General features: G+C 35.8%; 1 protein-coding gene across 4 annotated transcripts in view; it reads right to left on the minus strand.

The window, feature by feature from the left end:
• The window catches only part of LOC132204167 (LIM domain only protein 3-like), a 155,209-nt gene that overhangs the window by 33,457 nt on the left and 105,767 nt on the right, over window positions 1–15,985 (minus strand). For 3 of the 4 annotated variants that reach the window (XM_059632497.1, XM_059632488.1, XM_059632507.1), the window contains one exon: window positions 10,798–10,829. The exons of the other annotated variant lie outside the window; for it this stretch is intronic. The gene's annotated coding sequence lies outside the window, so the exon portion shown is untranslated. The remainder of the gene's footprint in view (window positions 1–10,797; window positions 10,830–15,985) is intronic. 4 annotated transcript variants of the gene reach the window in all.

The following is a 15,985-nucleotide window of genomic DNA, read 5'->3' on the forward strand; positions in this document are numbered from 1 at the left end:
TAGTGCACAGCAAGTTAAGCTTCAAAAGACGTAAAAGATATTAAAAAGTGAAAGTACTTTGCAGTTTCTAAGGGCCAAGTAGTAAAAGAAATTCCGAAGAAAGGCACGCGACCGCAGAGTGTTTGGAAAATTTGCAAAATCAGCGTGTTATCTGGGCGGTAGTGGCGAACGCCGCAAACTGCTCGCTTTTACGAGCGAGCATTTTTATCGAGCAGGGGCATATTTAAAGCGCACAAAGGCTTATCAGCGAGTGTGGCGCTATTACGGCCTGCTCTGCTTTTTCTAATCCGGCGACAACATTATTTCCCAAAACCTTTGTAAGAGCCGCACATCCCTTGCTCGCTCGCCTTTGTCGTTTTTTCAACAACACGAAGAAGAGAGTCGTCGGTTATCAGCTTCGGAGGATATTAAGGTTTCGCCTCGGGCCGTGCTGATCAATACGAAACCATTATTATACGGAAACATGTAAGCACCGCCAAACTGTGCGATATTCTTTGTGAAAGATGATGATGAAGACCAACCGCGCGTATTATGTGACCCCGGGGAAATATAAATGGGGAGCTCGTCCCGCCGACGCCGCAACTCGACCATTTTTATATTTGGGCCACCGCGCGATGATCCACTTAGATTTGCTCATTTCTTAACTGCAAACCCCCGTCTCGGCCTCTTCTTGTCCGACCGGTTCGTGCGAATCGCTCTTTTGTCGCCCGCAGTCACAGAAAATTCCAGTGATTTACTCGTGAGGGCAATTCAAAAGAAAACTGAAAGACAGATTATAAATTTTATTATTTTTAAATTTTGGATTACACAATGACTTTTTTTTCGAAAGTAATTAGTGCTTCCTTAATTAAAATGTTTATATCCTCATTCCTCATTGAAAACATTGTAAAAATGTTTTATGTATTTTACTTTGTACACATTGCTAACCAGGATACCAAAAGGTAGTAAATTAAAATTTTAATTGTATGATTAGATTGATATGCAAATTTTACACTTCTCTTATTTCTGAGAAAAGTAATAAACAATTCTAAATACGTACACAATAAGTTACAGATAATCAATCTGTTGTAAATAAGAATGGTCAATAATGTCCAGATGATGCTGTTAAAATATCTTTTAAAATATTATTATATGCAGAAGTATGTAGAGGACACCAATGTGTTATGTAATGCTCATTTAATTTGTTCTTCTCTACAATGGTTTATGTAATGAATTTATATTTACTATGTACATAATTCTTTTGATCTTTTGAAATTGATTGTGCCACCTTAAAAAAAAGACAACATTTTTAGAAATGGTAATAAAAATTCAAAATTAATATTTAAAAGTCAAATTTCTAAAATTGAAAAAACTTATTTAAGGTAAAATTAAAATTTGAAGCAATATAAATAATTGAAAATTGTTTAAAGAACTTGAAATTGGTGATATTCTTTCGTTTCAGCAAATTGCATTATTCCTTCAACGTTTATTTATTAGTTAGCTATTTACTTTGGCTGATTAAAAAAAAATCAAGTTATTTGAAGCGAATTAAAATTTTTGATTTCCCTTAATTAAAAAAAGTAAAAGTAAAAAACTTTATCAACATATTTTGTAATGACTTACAACAAAATTGTTCAGTGCGAAACTCCAGCAGAGATTTGAGTGGAAATTTTCCCTTTAATGTTCCAGTTGACATGCACAGCCCGGCAGCTCTGGTGCTTTTTTTCAAGTTTTCACTCTAATTATCCAATTTGCGAGTGGCGTGCGCAATTCGTTTAAATTTGCACTCGAGTCGGCCTCGCCAAGCAGTTCCTTTCACAGTCGCATTTTTCGCCCTCGCTGCCTGCGCTGGTGTAAGCGGCAAATCTCATTTCATTACGAAATTAAAAGCGATGCATTTAGCCGTAATAAAAAATAATTAATTTAATTAAATCCTAGCACGAGCGGAGAGGGTTGAATTATAAATGAGCGAGTGCGAGAGAAAGAGGGAGATTTACAGTCGACGGCCAAATATAAAAAAGCGGACGTTTGCGCGGCACCCCTGCTCATGTGTGTGTAGTTTATAAAATTCCAGCCGTGAATATTTCGCAGAGAGAGAGACGCGGCCATTACTGATGTAATAGGTGTAAAAAGAGCGCCGGCCACACATACACACACACTCGGTGATGCGTGCGCTGTAAAAAATAATATTAAAAGCAGTCAGTCAGGGGTGTGTGTGTGTGCCCTATCTTGCTTTTTTACAGCTCGGACCGACGGACACGCTCGCTTTGTCCGCCGCCAGATTCGTACGTCCCCGCGCTCTTTATGAGCTCCGGCTGTGCTGCAGATTGCGGAGACCGACGAATTTGCATTTTTGCTCCATTATTTGCTCAAGAGAACTGCGCTCCACAAACGTGGTTGAAATTTTTAAAATCATGCATGTACACGGAGTGGAAAGGAAAGCAGTGCTGAGTCGGTCAATTGTTTTGAAAAGGCAGACAGATTGTGGAATGCGCAAAAAACAGAGGATTAAAAAAATCAGCTCTAAAAAACTTTAGAGTTTCCAAGAGCAAATATTATTTTGGAACAAGCATTTTGTAGTAATACTATAAATTTTGGCAATTTTTTGCTATCTCAATCAATTTTAGATTACACACAATGGAAATTATATTTCATTTAAAATTATGTTTCATTTCGACTTATACTCATTATATTGTTTACAATATCGCAAGAAAGATGCAACGAAATTAAAAACAATTCTCAGATATTTTATCATAATTGATAAAGTAAAATAAAAATAACAGATTATAAAAAATTACGTAAAAAAGAATTGAATTTTACCACCGATTTTCAGAATTGCTTAAGATAACACAAAAGGAATTCACAGGCTGCATTATGTATTAGAGTAGACTTTTCCTTCCGAACAAAATCCAATTAATTGAAGTTGATTTTCAAGAAATAAATGCTACAAAATAATGTTTGGGGCTCTCTAACTTTATTTTTTATCAAATATTCACATCCATATTTTCACTATTTACAAATTTTTATTCAACATTCATTGTTGTTATAATTCCAATTCTTAAATTAATTGCATGAAAACATGTATTCTGGTTTAAATTTTTATTCAAACCCTTACAAATTATGATTCATTTAAAAAATAATATTCTATTAAAAAGAGTAAAAACATGCTAATATTGGAATGAAATATTTGTTACAGTATAAAAATTATTTGATATAATATGATGCAAATGGCACATGACATTGTTTTGAAAACCATGGCAAAAAGATCATTTGAATGTTCGTTTTTGGAAGCAGAACTTTTGCGTCTCGTTTCTAATAAGAAAGCCTAATTCTGAGAAATCTCAGCAAGGAAAAGCGTGGCGAATTAAAGCATGACTTTCCGCCGCGATGATAATAATTCCAAGCTCAAGATAAGAAGTTTTATTGACACAGTTTTTGCCTCTCTCACGGCACACAAAACGGAGAAAACACGCGTTAAAATTTAATTTTAATTACATCCGAGGCAAACACCATGTTTTTGCTCGCGTCTCTCTTTCTCTCTTGTGTTTGCTTTGGGTGCAAAAATTCGTAACTGACGACGAGATAACAGAGAGAGAGAGTCGGAGCGGAGAACAAAAGAGGAAACTCTCTGGAATATTATTCCGAGAGTGTGCGGTTCTTCTACATAATAATTTTAATGAGAACGCATTAAACTTAACCAAGTGTTTACATCTCGCATAATAAAATCGGGTAGAGAGAGAAGAGCAAGCAAACTCGGAGCGTGAATTACGGCGGAGAGAGCTAGAGAGGAAAATTCATGGCGATGATTTTTTACTGCTCCGCGAATATCTCTTTACATAATCTCTCGACGGCGATAAGAAGACGCAGTCCCGCTCTTGTAATTTCTCAATTGTCTCGCGCATAAAGGAGCAGCCAGAGAGAGTTGTTATCTGTTTGAAAGTTTCGCCGCCAACTTTTGTCTTTATATGCTCATTTGCCTTCGCACACAAATGTTTGCACGCGTAATTAGAGTGAGAGCTGCGCGAGATATCCTCCTTGCCAGGAATTCAACCGAAAGCATGGAAATTTGTCTCTGCTGTCACGCGAGATGCTGCGCTGCAGTTTGACAAGCCAACCCTTTGTAATGATAACGGCACACACTCGCTCCAATCCCTGGTGACGAACGTCATTGCCAACGTGTGTAAGCCGAGCACTGCCACTTTACCACCAGGCATTTTTCCACTCTATCATACCGATTTCCCCTTGTGTCGCCCGCCGCAACCCGCTAAGCACGTTTAGCTCCGCTGTCTCTGTGAAACTGATAAATGAACCTCCTGATGCCCCGCGTGATCTCCAATCAAACATTTCTCAACTTTCAAATGGGTAAAAAAATTGCACTTGAAAATAATAAATATTGTAAAATAAAAATTAAAAATTATTATTTAAATACAAATTATAATTATTTTTCCAAGCTATATTTTGTTGCTTCTGTTAATTTTTACTATTTTAAAGTTAAAAATAATTTTATTTATTTTTAAAATTTATCCTATTGCATTATGCAGTAAATTAGCAATTATATAACAAACGTGTATTGCTTCAATTCTTACAATTTCAATATGAATAAATTAAACAGCAGTTACAGCATAAAACTGGATCTCTCTCAAACAAATGATTATACATTAAGATATAACAGTACAGTTTTTGAAATTTTATAAATTACAAATAATATCATCTGTGGATCAAGTTTTCTTGATTTATAATGTTATGGATGGTAATATTCAAATTTAAGAAAAAGGAAAAAGCTTAAGTTGGCTGGTGAAAATTAATTGAATAATTAGAAACAGAAAAAAATTCAGTTCAAATTTTAGTTAAAAAAAGACCCAGTTATTTGTAAGTAAAAAATGTCAAACTTTTTGATTTGGAATTAATTTTTGAGCAATAATTTGTAATAAAAAAAATCTCTTTTATTCGCCAGTCCAAACATTATTATTTATTTTTTAGATTGTAGAAAATACTACTATGGTACGGTTTTCATCATTTTTTATCTACTAAATATTCATTCTGTGACGAAGGGGCTCTTGAAAAAGCGGGGACGAGGTGACATATTCAAATTAGATGTGCGACTCATTTGCCATCCGCACACACCTCTGCACGCAAACCGCACACGTAAAGGGGAAAGTTATTTAATCCCGGCCGGGCGCGCACTTTGTGCACCAAGTGAGAAGAGAGACGCGCGAGTTATGTCCCATCATTAGGAGGTGAGCCGTGCATGCCAAGTGTAACCGGCATTTAAATTTTTCATGGGGATCACGACAGTCACTCTACGTTGCTGATGGAAAATAATTTTGTGAAAAGCAAAGCTTAATATGATCAAATATACTCCAGATAGGGAAATAAAAACATATTATAATGAAAATCGTATAAATTTATAATAAATAATAATAAATCAATAATTAGGAAAGAAAAATTATTTTTATAATAAATTCCAAAGTTTATAACAATAATACCGGAAATATTGACATTTAAAAAATGAAAAAAGTTAAGTAAATGAAAAAATATTCAAACTAACAATAAGGAATAATATCAAACCAAATATTTTTAATAAATACAATTATTTATAAATATTTATAATAACTGCAGTTTGTAAAATTTTAGTTTAATCAGGTGCAGTTTCATATTTGAAACAGGTGAAATAAATTTTGATAGTGCGGATGATGGAGGAGCGTATTTTGTGCAAGGAACGTTCTCTGGTCGAGATCTCATCCGTCAAAGGTGCAGGGTTAAAAAGGAAACACTGAAATGCTTTTTCTGATTGAGAGAGAAAGTTCGGGCCTGGTTTCGCGCACACTACAGCGTCTTGAACTTAACTCTTAATGCCCGGCTGCATTGTGTGTTGCTGATGTGATAGTTATGTTTCATGATGTATAAGTTATAGCCCAAGGGTCATCCGAGCTAATCTACAAGATGCCGCCGGGGGAGGCGAACCGCTGCGCGCGCGACTTAATAAGACGCGGGATTAAGGAGAGTGGATAGTCGTGTTTGCAGAAAGCAGATCGCTAACTTGGAGACATCACTCAATTAACTGTGTGTGCATGCGGCCCGCATTGTATCCCAGCTTTACACCGCTTCAAAAGAGATAGAGTCTCGGTGTACATTACGGCAATGACAGCTCTTATATCTTTATTATACGCCCTAAAAGCTTTCTTTCATTGAAAAAAATGGACGTTCCGAGTGTGAATGTGTGCGATTCAGACTCGAATCCAACACGCAATTCGCTTCTCCAGAAATTGAGATTTATTATATCATTAGATGTGCGGAAAATTTGTTTAATTACATTGCCATGCAAACACTGTCTAAATTTAATTAATAGGCACGGCGCGATTTGTTTGATGAGTTCCTAGCATCCGACCTATGCAAAATTAGTGAAAAAAATTACTCAAAATTTGCTTTTAATTAAATAACCTGACAGTCAAAAATTATCAAAACACGATTGATGTATTATTATTATTATAATAAATAATTTCCTTTAATTTAAAAAAGTGACTCGTCACTAACGAGACTTTTTCGGCCAAATTTAGATCCTGTTAATTAATCTATATATTTTTTACAACAGATGGATTTTTCCACTAGACAAATAGTGTACATATATGTAATTAATTTATAAAAAATAATAGTTATACTCCAGCGATTTTTCATAGAGCAAATAATTTTCATAGGGTTTTGTTTCACTTACAATTGATTTTACTAATTAATAATTGAAAAGCTCCTTTCATTTTCTATTCTATAAAAAGTTTTGCGTCACTGAAATTCGATAATTTTTTTGATTGGTTTTCAGTCCACTGATCAAACATAAAAATGAAAGAAGAGGAAATCATATTTTGACGAAATCACAATCCGCTGATTTGAGTTGTTTGACATTCTAATTTGGCATGTGGCAGATGAAAGAGTTTTCTGGTATAAATTATTATTTGTTATGACACTTGATTACCTTTTTAATGATGATTTGCGCGTTTTTCGACCGCAAACAAATCCCGAACAATTTTGTCGGTGCGGCTAACATAACAAACTGCCGCTTTTTGAAAATTCCGCTTTGCTAATTATTCGCAGCAGCGTTCGCGCTCACTCGTGCGCACATTTGATGATCTAATTAACTGCAAATAGCCGCGCGTTTACCTGCTATAATTAGCGAAACTATCCACGCGGAAAATTGGCGGCGGCATTGTACGAAACAAAATCGATTCGCGGCAATAATAATAATAATAATAGAGAGAGAGGGAAGGGTCGGCCCAAGATTTAATTGGATTATATCCGCGAGAGATGAATAAATTCCACTGACAAAGGAAATTCAAAATTTCAGATTATCAACGGCCAATAATACACACTTTTATTGTATTTTAAAAGAGGAATAAAATAAATCTCTCTCTTTCTGTGAAAATCGCGTTGGCCGGGCCTCTTTTAATGGTAAACTAAAAAGGGGTCGCCCAATTAGACAGGGTCCCTCTCTCTCTCTCCTACACCACCGGATTGTGCTCGTTAAGTGGACAATTAAAAGACTTGCAGGGAAGCTCTCTAATGAGGACTAGCATTGCTTGCTTTTCTCCTTTTGCCCTGGAGCTGACGCAGCCGCGCGCGATTTCCCAGGAAACTGGCACCACATTATTATTATTCCCACGACCCGGCCGACAGATGTCAAATTTTCCTGATCGCTCTTTGCCGGAATTCAGCGCGGCAAGGGTGCCATAATTGGACTTGAGCGAATTTGCCACCAATACAAATTGCAAATCATCGCCAATTAGAGTGCCAATTAAGCCCCTTGATGATAAAAACTAAAATAATTGAAAGAGCGTAATGATGAAGATTTTTGGTAATTTATTATCAAATTTTCAATAATTTTCTACTAATTGGGCTCAATATAGTGAGCTTTTTTTATTACAAAAACTTATAATTCTCTTTTTAATATTCATTATAAATTTCGAATTGAGTGCAATTAAAAGTTTACAATTTAATTTCTTAATCACACGTAGAGATGTTCTTTGTCAATATCAGAAAAAAATAATTCTTTATGTATTCAACAGAGTACAAAGGAATTTATAAGTAAACTATCATTTATTATATTCAATTTTTAAAATTATAGAACGAAAATTTGATTTAGATGAAATAAGGAGAAGTAATAATACAAGATTTAATATAAAATATCAGCTGTTGATATTTATATAAAAATTATGTCAAGTACTTATAAATTTTTGATAAATGTATAAATTTGAAAAAATAAATTTAAAAAATTTCTATTAAGTTACACTAACTTTAAACAAAATCAGAGCGCTGGTAAAATGAACTAGCTCTGAAAATAATTTGTGGAAATTGAAAGAATCTCCAACCTCTGTGTTTTTCACAGTTGGCCGAGCTTTTTAGGTGAATCGTGCAGCCTCAGAGTCAGCGGTCCGAAAGAGAAGGAGGATATTATATCCAGGAGAGACAAGTTAATTTAGCTCACAGCCCGAGAATTAATTAGTTGACATGTCGCCGTGAATAATCCGGAATACATTTATCTGCAGCAAAGTGTGACAAAATGTAATTAGAAATGGTGGACTGCCAGCACAAACCACCGTCCCGTCACTTGCCTGCTGCAAATGCATTGAAATTAACACAAGTTGGCACACAGCGAGCGAGCTGTGTCTCTCGCTCTCGAGCAATTATTTCAGCTTGCTCCACATGCATGTGGGTACATGGACGTCGGGATAGACTACCCGCAGCACACGCCGCCTTCTTTAATTGCACGCAAAAGGATGAGACTCCGCTCAACTCTGACTAATGAGCGAGCCAGACGGAAAATTGGAAGCTAACTAGCCACATTGTTGGCGTGTCACGGAAAAACGGAAAATTTTCCCAAATCTCTGGAATCACGTTTTTATCAGACATTAAATTTGAAAGTTGCATGCATGTGATCAATTTCATTCAATTTTCTTAAGAGAAAAATCGCAAACACGAATTATCAAAAGTTTTTAATGAATTTCGATATTCACATTCAATTTTTTCTTAAACATTCACTTACATTTTTATTGTTGATTTTGATTACAGTCAACAATCATTTTAGGATTAGATCAAGTTGAATGTATAATTAAGAATTTCAATAAATAAGGACTACATATTATTTAAACTACATAAGGAACCTTTCGATAAAATATGACTTCTTGAACAAGTGTTTGGAACTTATAAATTTTAAAACTCTAGATTAATTTTTTTCAATGACATCCGAGTCCCAGTATGGAAAATAAATGCTGCACTGGACGGAAAAAAATAAAAGAATAATCTAAATAAGGTAAAAATACATTTAAAAAAATTTAATGTAAAAAGAAATAAATACTTATAAATTAAAAATAATGTTACTTATAACACTTGTTAATAGAAAAGTTTTTTATGTTAAACGACAATTTTTTTGAGGCTCACATTTGCATAAGACATCATGTTAAAGATGAAATGTGCCCATCAAAATAATGCGAGCTACTAAAAATTTGAATTTGATTTTTCCCCCAGCTTTTTAGTTTTAGTCTAGCAAACTAATTTTGATATACATGATGAAAATTAATACTAAACCTGAATTTCAGCAATTTATAAATTAAGACAAATATGTTTCTTTATAATGAGATTTGATTGTATGAATCAAATTATTTTTCCGTAAAAACTTTTTTGTGCGCAAATTTATTGTCTTTGTCAAAGAGGCAAGACATGTGGTGCAGAATGCAAAGGAGGAAAAATGGGAGACGCGGGCGCGCCGAAGTCGCGCGCCACACCAGAGAGGATATTATTAATCGATGGAATATGGCAGAGGGAACGCTGTGCTTTGATTACCGTGTCAATCATTTTTCTATTGCGCTCGGAAATGGTTTCTTGCCCCCTGCGCTCTCGCTGGGAAATCTGTTTTCAAAACCATTTCCCGCCGAGTGAAGAGCTCATTATATGCCAGAGTGAACTTAACACAAGACCTTCTCCCTTTGCCGCCGCCCCAGAATGAGATTTCGCTCTCGCTTTCTCCGCCGCCACCGTCTCAAAACTTGACCGCCGATTTTATTCACAAGCGAAAGGCCAAAAAGATGGGCAACTCGCTCTTTCTAAAGAGTGATATATTCGTCGGTATCAGGTAAATAAACAACTGTGTTATGGCTCAAAGTTGGCGATAAAAAAAGCGCAGGGGGACGTTCGGACTCTCTTAAAAGAGATGGCTGTGTTTATTTGAAAAGTTTTATTGCACACACATGCTTCAGGATATTTATGAGAGGGCGAAAAGCACAGGAAAAGCAATAATTTTTCTAGAGTTGAATGTTATAAATTGATTCGTGTTTACAATTTGCAACACGGTATTAAAAGGCAATAAAACGGCTATATAAATAAATTATTGAACTTCAAAGAAGAAACTTGTAAGGCGACGTCAGAGCATGGCCGATATGATTAAATTTAGAACCAATTGGCCTATCTGTAATTAATTGGTCTTAAAAAACCTTCCAAAATTTAAATCTTGCATAAATTTTTAATTTCAATTAGGATTGTTTCATATTAATCTCAATTGTTAAGCAAAACTGTATTATTTGGATCTCAAATAAATGATCCAAAAATGACTATTTTCTGTGTGTCTAGTTATTACGAGACTAGGATTTTCAAATAAGATGAATTAACTTCATAAGTAATTTGGAATAATCATTTAATTGACATTTCAAGATATATTACGGCGGCAAGATCGCGGCAAGAAGCAACCAAGTTCTTTGAAAAATAATTTATAGCAAATATTTCAATTTATAATTTCAACCTGCTAGGTGCCTGTTTATTATGGATGATGGTACTTACTTAATTATGTCCTCATGAGTGCCAACGTCTTCCTTGAAACATAACAGAAAAATGGAATTAAAAGAGATATGAATGATTAGTTTTCAAAAATGTTTGTTAGCAACAAACTTGCTTAAGAAAAATAATCCCAAAAGTGAAAAATGAACCTAAATTTTAAAATATCGAAGAAAAATATTTAAAATTTATCTAAACAATTTCCCACAATTTCAAAAATTTTAACCTAGAAAATACTAGCCCTAGCTTTAAATCCAAGTTTGTTTCAATAATTTGATTCTGATCATTCAATGGAGCCTATATTAATTTTTTTGAAAGCTGCACTTTTTCCTGCTTCAAAATTTAAAAAAAAATCGTGAACCTCACTTTTCTCGGCAAATTTCTCGGTTTGTTTTTAGGCGAACTCGATTTTCTCTGATTCAATTCATCAGCGTCCAAAAATATCTCTGGCGACGGCGGTATGTGTATGTTTGCATCGCTCACGTCTGCAAGAGAAACCGCGAGAGCAAGCAGCGGAATAAATTCGCGCGGCATATTTTCCGCCGGCGGCGGCGGCACAAACAGGAGAGAGAGAAATTCTGCCGGAGAAAAACGCTCAATTTGCGCGCACGTTTGCTATTCAGCGTGGTGGTGCGGTGCGGCGGCGCTAAGTTAATTTGAGCCAGTTCGTCAGGTTGATTTTATTTTCCGCTTTTGCATTTGCCGCGTGATTCGACTTTGAGTAGAAGGAAAAGCAGAGGCGAAAAAGCGCCGCAGCGCCGCAAATCGCGCAGCAATTAACGAGGGCTAAGAAGGAAGAAGAAGAAGTGCGAGCTGCTTGATGGGCCACCTCATTATACGGTCAAATAATGGCGCGAGAAGGGCCAGATCGATGCGCCGCGCCACAAATGAAAGCAATATTAATGCCCCTTTCTCGAGGGGGATGAACGCGACGTTGGAAGAAATCATCTCGTCCCCCTCTAGACCGAGAATTCTCATTATGTGTGCGGGCGGCGCATAACACAATTTCGATATCATTTGTCATCGAGTCTGTCTCGAAATTCGCATTAGCAACAAAAGAAGAGACTAGAAGCGCTTGGCAATCATGTTTAAATCTTTAAGTGATTGCCACGCATCGCTCTTCTCTCTTGCTCGCTCTTGAAATTTAATATATTCGCGTTCCAGAATGATAAATGGTTCCAAATTTAATTAAATGAATCCTCAGAATGTTGCGCGTTTAATAATAAGTTTGCATGATTAAATCGATTCCGCGAAATCGCTCCAGCAGAAGGGACTCAAGTTCAGAGATAGGTGTTTCTGCGGCTTCTGTTTGGCGCCTCTTTTTACCCACAGCATTATTTTCTCCTCTGGATAACAGATCATTTCTTCCTCAAATTTGTTCAAATCAATTTTATCTTATGAATATTTATTATTATATATTAAATTCATTTAATCAATCGTATTGGAATCAGCATTAGGTAAATACATGCAAGTCAATTATACTAATATAAGCAATTGAAAACTGTGCTGCACGGTTGCTTAAATTTTTAATTTTCCTGCATAGAATTGAGAAAATTAAATGCATGAGTGCAATCTATTTATTGAATCAAAGCTAATTGTAAGTTAAAACATAATTCAATAAATAGGAAATTAATTATAAAGAAAATTAGAATAAAAAAATTAACAATAATAGTAACAACATATTAAAATATTTAGCAAAAATTTGTTTTAATTATTTAATTTGATTTATTATTTTTTAATTTTGTAAATGAATTTTTATTTAATAGTGTGTGGATCAAATAAATACACTGTGCAATTGCACTCTATCTGCAAGACCACGTTGTACACTCAATAAATCCAATAAATAATAATCATCATCATTATTATTACTAATATAATTTATTTATGCAACCCGCGGTCCAAAAGTGTTGTGCGCGTTGCATACTTTGCCTCTATTTAACAAAACAAACTTCAAACTTGGACAAATAAGCGTCTCCTGTATTTCTTGGTTGTCACTCGTGTCCTGTTAGCAACATGAAATTCCCCAGCATTTTGCATAATTCAAGAAATTGCTCAAAGCGAACCTCTCTCGGAAAGGAAATTCGATTGGCGCAACTTCAAAGAGGCATTTTAATAAAACACGAGACGCTTTCGTTTTTGCTCTCTGCGTACTCCATATTTCCGGTCAGCGTTTTTCACAAAAAAATAGACCGAGCAGAAAAGAGAAAAAGGTCTCGTTTCAGTCCACTGAATTCCCGTTACGAATTCCCATGCAAGCGCGTAGGGAACGGCAATAGCCACTTGAGCAGCATGCATATTGAAAATGACTGAGCCCTTGTGAATAACAATGCTCTCATATTTTCAATAATTCACGACAAAGTCGTCGTGTAGCGATCATGCATGCATGCTCCGACGAGAGAGAGCGGGTCGCAAACAAACTGGCGCGTACCATGGCATAAAAAATAAAGCCCACCTGCCTGCTGTCGCAGCAAAGAAGTCTCTAAGGAGAGCGGCTGCTTTCAAAGAGCCAACAAATCTCATTGTCCGCTTAAATAATAATTTCCCCATGCATTTTAATGCTGGCCGCTTTTGATCCGCTCCCCACAGAAAGGAAAAATATAAATAAGAAAAATAAGCGCCGGGGTCATTTTTCCGCACAATTTATTTATTATTTCTTTTTTCTTGTGCTCGGCTTAGCCCGAAGAAAAATTGTTCCCTTTTGTGTCTTTCGGCGTTTAATTCAAACAAACGGTGCCACTTCTTTTTCCACCTCCTCGGCCATTCGTTCACGTTACGCGCACCAATATATTTATTAAGCAACTCTCTAAGGTTATTTATCGGCTATAAAAATAGCCCTATGGGTGCGATATTACATGTATCACGCGCGCGCAGTTTAGCCCCGGAGATTTTTCCGCCTTCTCTCACTGTCATCTGTTTATCTTTGCGCGGCCGTAAAAATGATTTGTTTTATGCCACCTTTTACAAGCCTCTCGTGACGCGCACACCCAACCAGGCATTTCTATCCAGACTTTGGCTTTTAGCGCCGCGTAAACTGCTTATTAAAAAATAATAACCCCGGCGCGCATAATAAATCAATTACGGCTGATTAAAAATTTACCGCTCTCTCAGATTCCGGCGGCAATTATACCCCCCACTATCTAAATTGCATCCGCAGCTATGCTAATTCGCGCGCCGCCTGCAAATCATGAGATTAAAAAGCCGCTCCGTGTGTCGCGTGAGTGTGTGTGTGCATTTAGCGAGATTGCGCCGATAAATTTGATTCCCGAGTTGTTCCGCTTCGGCTGCAGCCCAAGTTAAAGTAAAAGTTTCGTGCAATACTTAAGAGGGTAACTAACAGCCCTCGCGCGAAAGCGCCCAGGCGCAGGGACAACTTTGCTAACTTTGGATTTATTGGCATCGACTTTAAGTTAAAAGGATCGCGGACACATTTAAGTGAGCAAATGTCAGAGAAATTACAAAGTGACCTGTTTCATTGTAAATACACCAAATTCAGCCAGTGGCCAGCCACTTTACGATCTAAGAAATTCCAAAATTTAATTCAAATACTTCAAAAAGCTGTAAATTGACTCAAAATATTTCAATGATCACTCGGCAAACAACTAACAATAAATAATTAAATAGAAAGTAACTATATTTTCAGTAAGGAAGCTTCTTGAAGATAATACAACATTAATAATTGCATTCAATGAATTATAACTATAGTTAGATATTATTGTCAATGTTGCTTCCATTATTGTGCATATCAATTATTAACATCAATAAAATCTTCACCAATGCTTGATAATGCAATTAAAATCTTCAATTAATTGTGTAATGATTTTGGCATCTAAAAGGCATCATCATTCAAATTGTATTAATTTTTTTTTAAATGATCTAAAATACTAAATTGTTTTAAAAAGGATAAAAAAAGGTAAAATATTACATTAAAAACTAGTGAAATGATAAAATAATACAATTTAATAAATAAATCAAAAAAATTTTATATTTAATAAGTAAAAAAATTTAATATACTAAAATTATTTTTATATTTTCCTGAAAAATATGATATAAAATATTAATTGCCGCTTTAAACCCTAGGTCTTGTTTCAACTAGCAACTGCGTGGTGTTTCTATCTCCATCCATCTGAGCCAGCATCTGCCGTCACCGGAGCGAAATTTGATCTGGGAAAGACAAATGTATCAAATTTGCGGCGGCTGGCAGGCTGCACGGGCGTCGGAATTGAATTGGAGGATTGGGCGGGCGCAAGGACTTGCTAGAGCTCTGATGTTTTGCTAGGCAAGAAATTGGCGTGCCAGAAGTGCCCTGAGGGGAGCGCCCCCGCGCCTCGACAAACACCCACCCCTATGCATATGCACGAGGAATAAATAAAGTGGCTCGGCGGCGGTGGCGGTGGCGGCTAACATGGCAAATTGGCTTTTAAATTTGTCAGAGAGCATTGAGGTAGGGCAGCCGGTCCCCAGCGACATCGCGCTCTGTGTGTTTTCCATTTCTCCTGGCCAGATTATAGCCAAATAACTTCTAGCTCGTCTTGTTTTTTCGATTCCCGCCGCCGAAATTGCTTATTTTTGCCGGCGATGGTCCGAGAAGACCCTTCAATTCGAGAACATGTCGAGGGCGGAATCGCTCGAGACGGACAGACGGCGCGTTTTCTGTGACAATTCAAATTAAACTTTCATCCCCTTGTTTTCTGCTGGATTGGAATTCTTTTTCCGCGAGGGGGCCAAAAAAATAACATATTCAATTTTGATGCAAAGTATGAAAATATTGTTACTACAACATGTATTTTTATGATCTTTCAGATTTCATGATTTCCAGATTTCCTTAGATATTTTTACCCAAACGAATTTGATAATTTTTGAAAAAATGTAGTTGATTGATTGATACAAATTCTGAGACAATTTTCATTTTGGTTTGATTGATATAATTAAATGATTTTCATAAAAAAGTTCAAAATATGTTTTTGAGAGACATTAACAGGTTTTTAATTTTATATTTTTAAGGAATTCAATACAAACAGAGATACTAGAAGTTAAAATTAAGAGCCAAATGAATCAAGAGGAATATGCACAAGATGAAGTTGTAACTTTTTTAGATTAAAATTTTAAAGATTTTATATACATTATTATTATTATTATTTTATTCGGTTTTTTGTGCTTTTTCCTGGCAAAAAACCATGCCAAAGAATGTGCTTTT

The sequence above is a fragment of the Neocloeon triangulifer genome, unplaced genomic scaffold (assembly GCF_031216515.1).
Source record: "Neocloeon triangulifer isolate White Clay Creek 2 clone unplaced genomic scaffold, ASM3121651v1 ptg000002l, whole genome shotgun sequence".
NCBI classification, from domain to species: Eukaryota; Metazoa; Arthropoda; class Insecta; order Ephemeroptera; family Baetidae; genus Neocloeon; species Neocloeon triangulifer.